Raw genomic sequence first — 14,865 nt, 5'->3', positions numbered from 1 at the left:
TGTAGCTTTACAGCTTTCACCATGTGACTTTTCATTGGCTTTTAAATAATCCTCAACTTCACCTTTTCAGAGACTATGACATTTCAGGACTCATGGCCAAAAAAGACATTCTTCCTCAAGCAAATTGAAGGGAGAACTCATTTTCCAAGGAAATTCAGCTTGCTCTCCTCTTCTTCAGTTCTGGAACCAGTGCGTCATCTATATAAATATATAATCAAGTGCTGGATTGTTTGGTATGACCTAGAGTGTTTGTTGAAATAATGGAAAGATCATGTGAAACTGGGATTAGTCAGGGAAGATATGAGACTGTATTGGAACCTTGGAAAACACCTGTGAAGAGTTTGGATTGGCTGAGAAGAGGTAGAAAAGCATTCCATGTGCCTCTTTTTCCTGTAGCCCACCTTCTGTAATCTCAATGTGTCAGTCTATATCGTTGGAGGATGTACAGTGACAATAAAAGAGGAAGCTCAAATCACATCAGTTCTTGTGTAATGAGAAGAGCACTGGGTTTGAATCTCAGATCTGACATTATCAGTGTCACTCCCTTGAACCTCAGTTTTCTCATTTATAAACTAAGGATAATGATAATACTTGCACTATTATCTCACATATTAGTTCTGAGGAAAGTGCGTATAGTACAGTATAATATAATCACACATTTTATCATTTTGTGGGTTTTTTTTCTCTTAAAGACCAACCTTAACCCCAAATCACTCTGGTCCCAGTCCAAGCCCTATCTGGTCATTGTTTGGGCGCTAATTAGCTCAGAATGAACTTAAATAGCATTTGTTTTTGTTTTGTCCAGAAACCCTGAGGGGCTTCCTCTCCCAGATCTATTTTTGTTTTTACAGAGGCCGTTCACTCTTTGCCTCATTTTTAAAGCCTTAGTCACTGAAAGGGTGCTGCCTTAGTCAAATTGAGACCTGTTAAAGATCTTAGCTTGAAAAGGCCAAGGTCCCCCATTGTATCGTGGGCCATGTCCAGTAGTCTTCATCTATATCTGACCACTGGACCCAGACAACTCTGGAGGAGAAAGTGAGGCTGGTGACTTTGCACAACCTTAAATCCAATTCGCTTGCATGTCATGGTATCAGCTCCCTGATGTCATGGTCCTCTTTGAGAATGAAGGACAAACAGCAAAACAGCAGCAGTCAGGACACTGAGTAAGAAAGTTCAGATGAAAAGGACTTGAAATAATTAATGGAATTAAATTTAAAGGATTACACACAGATTTTTAATGAAAATAATATCTCTGTACTGAATTCTATGCATAGTCCAAAATGGCAATATTTCAAAATATAACAAAATAAATATTCACCAATGTTTCATGTGGATTCATTTTTTCCTGATTAAATGTTTTAATGAGATTTCTATAATAGTTAATAATAACTAACAATTACATAGTGCTTTAAGATTTACAAATTGCCCTACATATTTTAACTCATTCAATCCAAAATACAACCCTGGGAGGTACATGCAATTATCCCCACTTTGCAGATGAAGAAACTGAAAGTGAGAGAGGTGAAGTGACTTGTCCTGGATCATACAGCTAAATAAGAATCTGAGGCAGAATTTGAACTCGGATCTTCTGATTTGAGGTCTAATGCTCTAGGCACTGCTCCATCTAACTGCCTCCTAATGAGAAAGGTTTGCATCGTACTTAAATATTTACAAAAATGCTTTTTTTTAAAAAAAAAAAATGAGCCAGGTAATATCAGTAGTATTGCTGTCATTTTAAAAATAAGTAAATGAAGGGCAAGGGACTTGTTCTGGATGTACCTGTGTACAGGTAAGAATTTGAAGCAGGATTTGAACTCATCTTCCTAATTCCAAATCTAACACTCTATCCATGGTTCCATCTAGCTGCCTGTCAGTGATAAAGGCAACATTCACATAGTACTTCAACGTTCAAAAAATGCTTTTTATTTGTAACCACAACAGTTTCATGAACCAGGTAATGTAAGTTGTTATTTAGCCATTACAGTCGTGTCCGACTCCTCATGATTCCATTTTGGGGCTTTCTTGGCAATAATACTGGAGTGGTTTGCCATTTCCTTCACCAGCTCTTTCTACAGATGAGGAAATTGAGGCAAACAGGGTTAAGTGACTTGCCCAGGGTCACACAGCTAGTAAGTGTCTGAGGTTGGATTTGAACTCAGGAAGATGAGTCTTCCTGACTCCAGGCCTACTGCTCTACTTAGCTGTTCCGTAAATAGTATTTTCCAAATAAGTAAAGCTCCCAGTAAAAAATTCAGTATATGTACAAGTCAGGATTAGAATTCAGGCCTCCTGACCCCAGGTCTGGCACTCTTTCTCCTGTATCACACTACTTTTCTCACTGGTGAAATGTCAGAAGGATTAGTATTTGATCTATGGCCTGTGTTCAGACCTTGCCACTTACATTCTTGGATCTGTTCCACAGAGATAATTTAGCCAGGGAGAGTGGCTGTTTGGTCGTTCAGGCTGCATAGGACTTGGCATTTCAGAAAAGGATCAGAATGCCAGAAGCTTTTCTTTCTGGTATATGTTAATATCATTTAACAGATGTCAAAAAAAGCAACAGGTGCAATACCTGCTCTGTGTTTCAGACCTTTGGAAAGTAACTATAAATCTCTGGAAAGCCAGATCACCTGATGGAAAGACCTAGCCTTTAAGCCAGAAAAGGAAATATAAAAGTTAAAATAGGACCAAGACTGGAGAAAGGAGAAGTGTGGCATATTTTTGTAAGTAAATTAGGCAATCATGATTTTTTTTAGTTCATTATTTATTACACTCTCCACTTTGGCAATCCCTGGTATATCTATAAATCCCAGTGGGCTTCACAGTGGGGGGAAACGGACTCCTACTGTTAAAGAATAAAAATATGATATAAACTCACTAAAGTATTTTAGTATGGAATAGAAATTCATGGTCTGGATGAATAATATGTTTTTACTTATACATGAAAAAAATAAAATGTAGATTTGGCATTTAATTAATAGCTTTAAATGAAAGCTCAAATTGATACCAGTTCATAAACTGCCTATTATTGATTTTGGATAATACTACCTATATGACTCTGGGCATGTCACATCCTCTGTGGACTTCAGTTTATTTATCTGTAAAATAAGGAGATTGGGCCAGATGATCCCTAAGGTTACTTCCAGTTCTAAATTCTATGAACCTATGTCTCAAAATGCCTTTCTTTAGGTTCACTAACATTTAACCTTGGGGTTCATAGCATGATGGCAAACTCCCAATCTTCATCTTTCCTGATGAAGAGACTGAGTTGTTTTCTTGGACCTGCTTAGGAGGACCTTGAGAAGAAAATAGCTTTTGTTATCTTGGTGGTATTTTTTTGGAAAGAGATATAATTAGTTGATTAGTTTCCATCATGCCTTATCAGTGCTATGCAGAATACACTAGAGTCAGTACATTCCTGACATCCTTTAAAGGTTTGTCTCTCAAAGGAAAAACAAAGTAAGTATCTATGTGAACAACCAAATAAATAATAGCCTGGAGATATGACCATTTTATATTACATTCAATTTACTTTTTAAGTCATTTTTTATAAGAAACATCAGGAAATTAAACACTGTGGTGGGTGCATAGCTGTCCTCCCCCCAAACATCAGTACTTCTTTGTAATTTTATTCCATAGCTTGAGGCTGAAGCAGCAAGAACATCCTGTAGGAGAGACAAGAGGTTAAATGTGCTGAGCAAATCAAATGATCATCCTCTCCCCTTACACTTCATGTAAAGGACCCAAGACCTTGAGCCCAGGAGCCCTAGGAAATGAAGTTCCTCTATCCCCACTGAACTTATTCTGAACCCAGTCCCTGTAGCCATCATCCAGGAGAACAATGCCTTTGAAGAAGGGGAACTAGCATCTCCATCAACTGCTGATCACCTACCACCAACAGGGTAGACAAGTCAGCCTAGACCTAGCAGAAGCAAAGAAGTTCTTTGAGGCAGAGATAGGAGGCAGGATATGTCAGACCAGTCAATGCCCACCACCATTTTGACCATTATTTCCCCTTAGACATCAAAGAATACAGCCCCTGAACCTAAGAGCCCTCAGAATAGCAGCACTCCCAGACCAATGGTCTTGTTTCTCACCTAGGCCCCAAATCACCTGGCAACTGATTCTGCTACTGCTGCAGCTACTGAAGACCCAGAAAAAAAAGTTCCCATAACCAAAGTCCTTGGTGCTGTCAAATGGTTTAGCTGAAATGGATATGATTCTGTTGGTAGAAATAAAGCTGAAGAATATAGTCCTCTGCTACTGTTCCATAAAAGCCATAACATCTTTCCAGTTTATTTGAAACTAAAATCTCCTAAATTTGTTTTTTACCCTTATAAGATTGTAAGTTACTTGAGAACAGGAACAGTTTTGCTTTTCCCCTTCTTCTTATTCTATTTCTATTTTTCTAATATTTTCTATTTTTCTAATTTTGATTTCATCTTAAAAATTATCTCCAGCTCTTAGCATAGTGCTTTACTCATAGTTCATTTAGATAAATGCTTTTTCATTTATTTATTCTTTTTTTTTACCTTACAGAAAATTTTCTTAAAACCACTCTAATATCAACACAATCAATTTATTGGTTAATGACTGAAAATCGTTAGCATTATCACTTCTCAAGGTAATCAATCAGCTAGTCTTTACCTATTTTTTTTTTACTCTTTAAATGACATCATTTGCATGAATACAGACCCCAACTCCTACTTCCTTTTCCCTCTCTTCATGCTAGTGCGGTGATGTTATTTGCCCCAGAGACTTTTAGTGAATTCACTGAGGGGAAATAATTCAGTTCTATTTAAAAGATATGTGTCAGATTTGCTATCAAACTCTATTTTACGCTACAGGAAAGTAGAGGAGAAGGGGATAAGGAGGGGAATAATAGAAGGGAGGGCAAATGGGAGGGGGGTGTAATTAGAAATAAATACTTTTGAGGGAGGTTAGGGTCAAAAGAGAGAATAGAATAAATGGGGGCAGGATAGGATGGAAGGAAATACAGTTAGTCTTCCACAACATGACTTTTATGGAAGTCTTTTTCATAACTACACATATACAACCTATGTCAAATTGCTTGCCTTCTCCGTGGGGATAGGTGGGGAGGGAGGAAGGGAGAGAAGTTGGAACTCAAAGTTTTAAAAACCAATGTTAAAAATTGTTTTTACGTGCAATTGGAAAATAAGATATACAGGCCATAGGGTATAGAAATCTATCTTGTTCTCAAAGAAAGTAGAGGGGATGGGGATAAGAGAAGGGAGGGGTATGATAGAAGGGAGGACAGATTGGGGGAAGAGGTAATTAGAATGCATGCTGCCTTGGGGTGGGAGGAGGGGAGAGATGGGGAGAAAATTTGGAACTCAAAATCTTATGGAAATGAATGTTGAAAACTAACAATAAATAAATAAATTAGAATTTTAAAAAAATGTGTCAGGTTACACTGTACCAGGCACTATGGATACAAAGTCAAGAATGAAAATGGATGAGGTTGCTTACAGAAAGCTTATACGACAATTAAAAAAACAAAAAACTTTGACCAGTCTGCCAAATCTTGTCATTTCTATCTTCATAGTATTTCTCCTATATTCCCCTTTCTCTCCCCCCATACAACCATCAGTCTGGGTAGTATAGGCCCTCATTGATTAATGTGCAAATTTAGAGACATCTCCACTTCAAATGTTCATGTGGAGTATTTGTGCCCAGCTGGTGATAGTCTTCCAAGCTTCTGTTGGTTTGATTTATTCATTCATTCTTAAAGGCTAGTGGCCCATTTTAGAACCACAATATTTTAGAATTCTAGTTTTGGAAGGAATCTCAGAGGTCATCTAGAACAATCTATACTTCAAGAAATATCTATATCTTCTCCAGCAAATGGTCATTTAGTCTCTGCTTGAAGACCTACAGAGATGGGGAGCTCATATCTTAATGAGTCAGCCCTCTCCATTTTTGAATTGTCCTAATGGTTGGGAAACTCTTCCTTATATTAAGTGGAAATCTGCTTCCCGTACCTACAGTAGGTGCATTTCATTAGCCCATGTCTGCACAGAGACAGCCAGAAGTCTGTAGGCACTAGTGAAGGGGTTGAGATAGCAAAGTTTGGCCAAGGCTGGAAGTTCAGCCTAGGGGTGAGCCAGGAAAGTCTAGAGCCTAAAGCTATGTAGTGGGGCTTTGTACCCTGTTGTCCTAGTTCTACTTTATGGCAGAATAAATCTAATCTCCTTTCCACAACTCTCCAAATATTTGAAGGAAATGGCTAAAATTATGTATGGCAAAGCTTTCATTAATAATTGTGCATATATAGAAAATGAATGATAAAGCTAGGATGTAAATCCAATAGCAATTTAAACGTCTCTTCTGTCTCACCATTTTTTTTTTTTACTCATACATTGAACCTCTAAAATAGTTTTCCAGTATTTTATCTTTATCAGTCTTTCTTTATTGTTAGGTTATTTTTCAGTTCTGTCTCACTCTTCATGACCAACCTCATTTGAGGTTTCTTAGCAAAGATACTGGAGTTGTTTGACATTTCCTTCTCCAGTTCATTTTACACATGAGAAAACAGAGGCAAGCAGGGTTAAGTGACTTGCCCAGGATCACACAACTAAGTCTGAGTCTGGATCTGAACTCAGGAAGATGAGTCTTTCTGATTCCAGGTCTTACACTCTGTCTGCTGGGCAACCTAGCTGCCCATTTGTTTCATTAGATATCATGACAGAGAAGTTTAGCTTTCCTTCTCATTACTTTCATCTTCTTTTTTGACTTTGGAATACTCAATGTGTTGGTATTTTGATTTATTTTTCACCCTTGAAATGATAGGTGTGGGTTGGATAGGATGCTATCTGCTCATGCAGAAGCAAAAGTGGATTAGAAGAGCAAGAGCTTGAGGAAAGGAAGGCAAAACAATGTGCTGACTAAAGCATTTTTATGCCTGATCTTGGCTTTCAGGATTTTCCATTATTTAGGTGCCAGGCTCAACCCAGGTTTTGAAGAATGTCTGGAACCTGGGTCACAATTAACTTTCACCTTCTCGTGATAACTTTATCTGATAGTGAAATAGGGAATATTTCAGTTTTAAGATGTACCCCAGAAAATGGCAAATAACTGATAAATTTAAATTTTGTTTTTATTAGGAGACACCTGGGAAGCTTCAGGGAGTAACTTTCATCAGAAAGGAGTGAACTTGAGGGCAAAGGTATTCCTTTTGTGTCATTTTATCACTGTAGTTTGGAAGGTGAAAAATAACCTTTCTCTGTTCCAGGCCTGTTTCTTCACTGTTGCTCAGTCACTTTTTGTCAAATTTTAGATGAATTTAAATGTGTGTTATTAAAAGGAGCCCATGTATCCGAACAAAGCAAAATAAAAATAACCTCCTCATCCCTAACAAATCCTTCTCATTTGTTTCCAAATACTAGCAAAGTTTGGGGGAGGAGGAGCAGAATAATATTTTTTGAGTTGTCCTCTCAAGATGGTGGAAGAAAATGGAAGATGCCTCCCCTTCTTCCTCTGAAAAAGGTCACCACTTTGCAGTGATGTTAAGTGCTGTTTCTGTTCAATTAGATGAGACAAGTAACGGGATAAATCCCTAGATCTTCAGGGAAAAAACTCTTAGGAACCTAACTGATTTCTATGTCCCCTAGCTGCCTTGTCTTGCTGGGAGAGCCAATAGAGTGCATATATGAATTTCACCTTTAAATGTGATATAAATACCTTTTTCTCATTCATTTTTCTTATCTGTTACATATTCGTGATAACAGATTCAAAACAGATTATATAACAGCTATATAATAGAACCATTTCTGTGACTCTAGTGTATTTTTCATTTTGATAATGTTTTAACATTTTGTTATTTTATTTTAATTTTTGTTGTGTTGTAAGTAATGCTTTTACAATATAACTGCTTTCTAATTATCTTTCCCCACAACATTCTCTCTTCTAGAAAAATGTAAGGCAAAACATTTTGATACACTGTCTCTTCACTAATCTGTAATCAGTATTGACTTTTGCATTTGATCTGATCTCTATTGTCCTCTATCATTATGTCCATATACATTATTGCAGTCATTGTATATTCTGTTTCTTGGTTCTGTTTTCCTAGCTATGCATTCCATATTTTTCTCAATTCCTTACAGTCATCATTCCTCATAACACAGTATAATCCAGTATAACACAGTAATAATCCATTGTATACATACATATTTTTTTATTCACACACACACATACGTGTGTGTGTGTGTGTGTGTGTGTGTGTGTGTGATTTGTTCATTCATTCCCCATTTGATGTATACTCAACTTTATTCCCCAGTTTTTGTTACTATGGAAAGTACTGCTAATAATACTTTGGTAAGAGTTCCTTTCTTTTTCTCCTCTCCAATCACCATCAGAGATACTGAACTGGTATCAAACAATTCATCCAGCTAGGATGAGAAAGATTGGATTAGTAGGAGATAATACATCCCACTAGAAGCAGAGTGACCCATGAAGGACAAACATGGAAAGATATTCCCCTGAGGAAGTGCGCAGCTTCTAGAAGCATCACTCTTTACATCAAAAAAGAATGCCAGATACATGTTCTTAAAAGGTTTTATAGGACATAAAGTATCAGGAGTTGTAAGTTATGTCTTCACCACACATATATCCAACACCTATAATTCTTTTTTATTGATAAATTTTCTGCATTTTAAATTTACAGCAGAAAGAATATAAAGCTTTCAGAAAACATTTTCCATATTTTAAGAGCAATTCAAAACATTTTGCAAGGTACAGCACATGATTCCAGCAGCTGAGTTCTGCAACAGATCCATTGATTCAGTGATGCTTTACATGCACAGTAAATAAAATAAAAAAAAAATAAAATAAAACTTACAAAAAGGAGACATCTAGACTAGTTTTACATGCAAGTCTTGGGAACCCACCTTTGGGTGCCAGTACTATGTGCAACTGTCATAAGTGACCATGTACCCATTGAGGAGGTTCATGTTATAGTCTTTATTTCATTCACACAGTGCAGCTGATTTCAAATGTGCAATAGCAATCAAATTTTCAGGAGACCAAATAATATTAGCTATTCATTTTTAGAATGAAATTCTACTTCTGGCACTTGGGAATTTAGATTATCCAACAAAATTGTACTTATCTATCATCTTATGCTCAAATGCATCTTATGCTCCATGATCCACAACCAAGAAAAGGGCAATCAGAAATGCATTATTTCAATGGAAGTGCATTTCTAACTAACTCAGTTGTCAATTTACATCTATGATTCTTGTGTTCCAAGTTTGAGCCCACTCTTCCCATAGACTTGTATGTATGTGTGGGAAAGGATGTCCCAGACTTCGGGGAAAATGTTTTATACCAATGATTCCCATACCATCTTAGTAAATACTACTGCTTAAAGTTACTGGCTCAATAAATACTATTGTTAAAAACTAAAAACTAGTGGAAGCATGCTGGTGGCTGTTCTTGATTGATAATTCTAGAATTTTAAGCCTTAAGGATTATTGCTAGAATCCTGAGAGTAGTAGTAGCTTCTCTCTGGAGACACCAACCTGTGAATAAGTATAAACTGGGAGAAAGTAACTCTTCAAAGGTTTGCCACATTTACAAGATGATTCTCTTTCTTCTGTTGAAAACTTCCTATCTTTTAATCTATTGGAAAATGGCATATAAAAGCATTGGGTTTTTGGAAAGTTGTCCCCTCCAGAGACTTAAAATAGTATTATTTCAGAATATCCAGCTAACTCTGCCAGCTATAACTTGAGTCAATGACTTAACTGATTTGGGAACCTCTTTTGTCACCTGTAAAGAGGAAGGATTGAACTTTGTGGCCTGGAATATCCCTTTCAGCTTAAAAAAACATATAACTTCAGGAATCAAATACCTTTCTTTACAAATATTTAGGGGAAAGCTCATAAACCAGATGGTTTGTGTATGAACACTAAAACTGGTAAAAGTAATTTTTGATAAATTCAGTATCTGAACAATGCCAAGAAATTATCAGTAAAGTAACTTTTAAAATTGTACCATGACTCTCTCTTTTCTTTCTATCACTACGTTCAACTAAATGCAAGTTTATTCAGTTTTAAATCATTTTATAATTTAACTGATATGTACCTAATGATTCAACAAATAATTATATAACTTATCCCTTTTGGTCATTGTCCAAGTCTGGATCTCCCTATATTTTCCAGGCTGGAAGTGACAGGGACGTTTGTTGGCTTGATCCCCCTACCAACTGGCACATAAGATTTGACTTTCTCTGTTTCTGACCTAAACAGTGGTTCTGTATTCCCAGGGGGCTCATCATATTGGAGCTGGACCTTGTGTGGACACTCATATGGCTTTGGCCCTACTGTAGCTCTGACTTCTCAAACTCAAGAGATCCATCAGTCTCAGCCTCCTCAGTAGCAAGAACTAGAGGTGTATGCCAGCATGCTAGGCTTGGTCATACTTTTGAAGATTCATAGCATATAGAGAGAGTTAGAAGATTAAATGGCTTCTGATATTTTCCTATTTAAAAAAAAACCATGCATCATTTTCAACAGCATGGCATAGTGGAGAGAAGGCCAGTTTTGAAGGAAGGAAATTTTAAGTTTGGGTCCTTCCATTGACACTAGCTATGCTGCTATGGGCAAGTCCGATAATTTATCATACCCCAGGAACAATCTAAGACAATAAATTTTAGAAGACACTCATCTACATAGAGGAGAAGTTTTCACATCACAAATACCTTGCACAAATATATTCACAGACCCAGATGGTGCCCATCCCTTAAATCCCCACTCTTCCCTTCCTTCCACCTTCTATTTTGTAATAAAATGATTTAAATCATGAAAAAATATTTCCATTCTAATAAATATAGTTCAAAATGAAATAACCTTTTTTTAAAAAAATTATCTGGTGGTGCTTGAGAGCCAAATTGGAAATGAAAAAACCCATTTCCCTCCAAAGTTTAATTCACCACAAATCCTTTAAGCAGTTGACAGTATTATTAGCTGATATGACGTGGGTATTTTTGCTTCATCCAAAGTTGCTTGAAAAAATTTATGATAATGTCTAGTCTACACTTGATCTCTAACTTCCTCTCTTGGAGGTTTAGGGTATGGTGAGAAAACAACATGGCATCCCTATACCTGCCAACTCAATTGATTGGGTGAAATGTTTGCCCTATGCTTTTGTGATGTTAGTGTTGTTATAGTCATTGTTGTTCAATTGTATCTGACTCTTAATGACTGACCTCATTTGGGGTTTTCTTGGCAAATATAATGGAGTGGTTTGCCATGTCCTTTTGCAGCTTATTTTAAAGATGAGGAAACTGAGGCAAATAGAGTTAAGTAATTTGCCCAAGGTCGCACGATTAGTAAGTGTCTAAGGCTGGATTTGAACTCAGGTCTTCCTGACTCTTGACATGGGACTCTATCTGCTCTGCCTCCTAGCTGCCCTATTATTATTATCTATCATCTAAACACCAGTGTTTTAAAATGTGTCTAAAATCAGAAATGATCCCCTTGAATACTGGTAATGTCATAAGGGGAATTATTTTCAAAACTTTTTTCAATGATATTTTCAGATTGAGTTTTCCAAGTTTTATTACCCAGGAAGTAGGTTGTTCCTTTTCTTGCTTACAGTGCATTTTAAAAGATGATTGCAGATGTCTTTTCAGTGGGTTTTGGTTTGGCCTGCTGATTGATCCCTTTCTGCTCTATTTCCATTTAATGCTCAAAGAAATTCTTATCCAATCGCTTATGTAACCAAATGGTTATAAAACTCATCAGGTTTGATTCTTCTCTCTTCCTATTATTCCCAAAACATTAGGAATCTCATTCTTTTCTTACACTATTTCTGGACAAAATTATTTTTGGGCAAATTAAAATGTTTGGAATGACAACAGTGTTTTTTGAAGATTGGGTTTTAAAAAACTTAATTTCTGTCACCTTGTAATAAATATTTCAAGATTTAAATTGTAAATTTAATTGACTGTTCTAATTTTTCCTCTTCTTTGTGTTCCATTTTCTGACCTGATTTCTGGGAGCTGTGGCTAGGGATGGTTCAATCATGTGGCCTGTTTTGAGGCTTTATTTGATTGCCTCAGTTTCTAGTTTGGCTGAGCTGGGCTTTGTTTTGGAGTGCTTCGAAGTGACTTTAAAACATTTGGGGTTCACTTAAGCCCCAAACATGTTTAGTCAAGCATTTTCCCCTTTATTTTTTAAAGGCATATGTAATTTGAGGAAAATGTATTCCATGTGTTTTGAACTCATTTGTCATCAAAAAAAGATTAATAGGAAAATATCTTCTTCTTTAAATAATTATTTACATTAAAAAAAATCTTTTCTGTGCATTATCTTGTTAACCCCAGTAGTATGCAAGTTTGTCAAAATGTGGTATTCAAAAAAGAACTCAAAAAAACAATGCCTTTTGAATGTGGGAATTTGCAGTGCAGAGGGTCCAGATACTCCACAGGGTATTTGGAATTAGAGGAACCGCATTAAAAAAATAGCTTAGTTGGTTACTACCTGTGTATACCCCCTTAACTTCGGTCAATTTCACTTTTCCCATTTACAAAATAAGGGGATGGGACTGGTTATCCTTGAAAGTCCATATTTTAGCTCCAAATCTATCAATCCCTTCGTTGTTCAGTGACTAAGTGTTCTGGTCATGTTTTATAGAATCTATGAACAGTTTTTTTAAAAAAATGAAGCAGCTAGAAGCATGTGTAGGTGAGATTTTATACACACACAAATGTATACGCAGTCTAGTGCATACACATGTACAGTCACATAAATGTATACATACATATATGTATATATATTTTAAAATTTATTTATGAAGCCACATTTTTAGTATGATCAGTCAAAAAGCAATTTGGATAATTGCATCAATACTATCCAGTTCTTTAGTTATATACACACAAATTAAAAGTGATTCAAAGTTCATAGTAATTTAGGATGTATGTTCTATTGTTCAGTGAAGGTGCATTAATTTAAGAAGATATAAAAGCTTTAAATACCAGTAATGCTTTATCTGCACAGGTAAAGTCAAATAAAGAAATGACTGCTCATCCAAAGAATTTGGGTTCTAAACTCTGCCATTTAAAGGAGAATTGTAACATGCATACATACACACATACACACAAAGAATATTCTCACTGACTACCACATTTATTCACTCATTTATTTAACTCAATAAATATTTATTGAATTTTTATCCTTCCTGCTATGGTAGTACTGAATAACAGTCATTTATGGTCTCTGAGTCTGAGTTGCTTCGTTTATAAAGTGGGAATACCAGTGGCACTGTGGTGTAGTGGATACAGAGCCCATTTTGGAGTTAGGAATATTCAGTTAAAACTCTGTCTCTAACATGTGAAGGCAGGGCAGAGATGGAGGATTGGGAGTCAAAGGACTTGGATTCAAATCCTGATTCTTTCACTTCTTGTGTGACCTTGGGCAAGTCACTTAACCTATGTGACCTTGGTTTAGTAATTTTGAAAATGAGGGCATTGAACTCGATGACTTCTAAGGTCCTTTCCAGATCTAAATCTATAAACTTCTCATCCTAGTGGCTATGGGTATACCTCTCAGTATTTTAAAAATATATTGCAAAAGGAAAAAGAAAAAAGCTGATCTTATTTTGCAGAGGGAATTCCTTATTGGATGCTTCTGACTGATGAAATCTCAGGTCTAATATATATATATATATATATATACACATATATATATAATATGTATATATGTGTATATGTGTGTGTATGTATATGTGTGTGTGTGTATGTATCCCCTAGCTCTCAAAGGTTGTTGTGAGGCTGAGATCAGATAATTCACATTAAGTACTTTATAAACCTTAATCAACTCCATATAAAAGTAAGATAGTATTAGTATTACCTTTTTACATTTTTATAGCATTCTTGTTTACAAAGTGCTGTCTCACACTTCCTCTACTTTTTCATGTGTGTTCGTTCATGTCTTCCTCTAATCACATAGCATGCTGCTTAAGGAAACAATTGTGTCTCAGACTGAGACAACGTGGTGGGGAAGTGAATAGGGTGTTGGACTTGAACTCAGGAAGACTCTGAGTTCAAATCCTACTTAAAGCTTACTAGCTTGGTGTCCTTGGGCAAGTCACTTAACTTGTATGTATCCCAGTTTCTTTATTTGTAATCTAAGTACAATAAATAGCATCTGCTTCCTACAGTGTGACAATCAAATGAAATATATGTAAAATGTTTCAGAAACCTTAAAGTACCATATAGATGCTAGCTGTTATATTTTTAATCATTATATTCCCCATAAAGAATCTAGCAAAGTACTAGGTAAAAGGTAAAGTGCTCAGTAAATATTTGTTGAGAAATTGAGTGAAGCTAGCTAGATAAACTTCAGCATTGTAGTGCCTGCTACTCCAGAATGTGACTTTTTTCTCTCTCTTCCTGTCTGAAGGCCAAAGGTTGCCATTTAGTTCTGAATGTGAGCTGCGTGACTTAATTCAAAGCTATGTGTTGTGAGCTGGCTAAAGCATACTTCAAGAGAATTTCAGCCTGTCAAGCAGTTTAACAAAAAATGCACATTACTGCCATGGACAGCCTCAGGGAGGAGCGGTCAGTCTCAATTAGCGTGAAGAGAGCCTAACCTTTCCAGGCTGAAGAACTGGAAAGGGTATTTGCTTGCTTTCTACCAAAATGCTGCCCTCAGGTAGACTCAATAAATAAAGGCATATTTTCCCTTATCATCATTGGCTATTGTCATTTGAGCCACACCTACTCATAGCAGGTAGGCTGATAAGACAGAAAGAAGAAAGATGTTAAGTTCCCATCCTCCAGTGCTGCAAGTTATTGAATCAAACATGGTAATAATGACTTTCTTTTTGCCAACATTATAACAT

At 36.3% G+C, this 14,865-nt stretch overlaps 1 long non-coding RNA gene across 1 annotated transcript in view; it reads left to right on the top strand.

The window, feature by feature from the left end:
* Positions 1-4,539: 4,539 nt before the first annotated feature.
* LOC140523797 (uncharacterized) overlaps positions 4,540-14,865 on the top strand; it is a 45,982-nt gene continuing 35,656 nt past the window's right edge. The window contains exons 1-2 of the long non-coding RNA XR_011973476.1: positions 4,540-4,624; positions 7,125-7,186. This is a non-coding gene — a long non-coding RNA (uncharacterized lncRNA). The remainder of the gene's footprint in view (positions 4,625-7,124; positions 7,187-14,865) is intronic.

This window comes from Notamacropus eugenii, chromosome 2, assembly GCF_028372415.1.
Source record: "Notamacropus eugenii isolate mMacEug1 chromosome 2, mMacEug1.pri_v2, whole genome shotgun sequence".
Lineage (NCBI taxonomy): Eukaryota > Metazoa > Chordata > Mammalia > Diprotodontia > Macropodidae > Notamacropus > Notamacropus eugenii.
The sequence above is the reverse complement of the archived record's forward strand: the minus strand, read 5'-3'. Positions and strand labels throughout refer to the sequence as shown.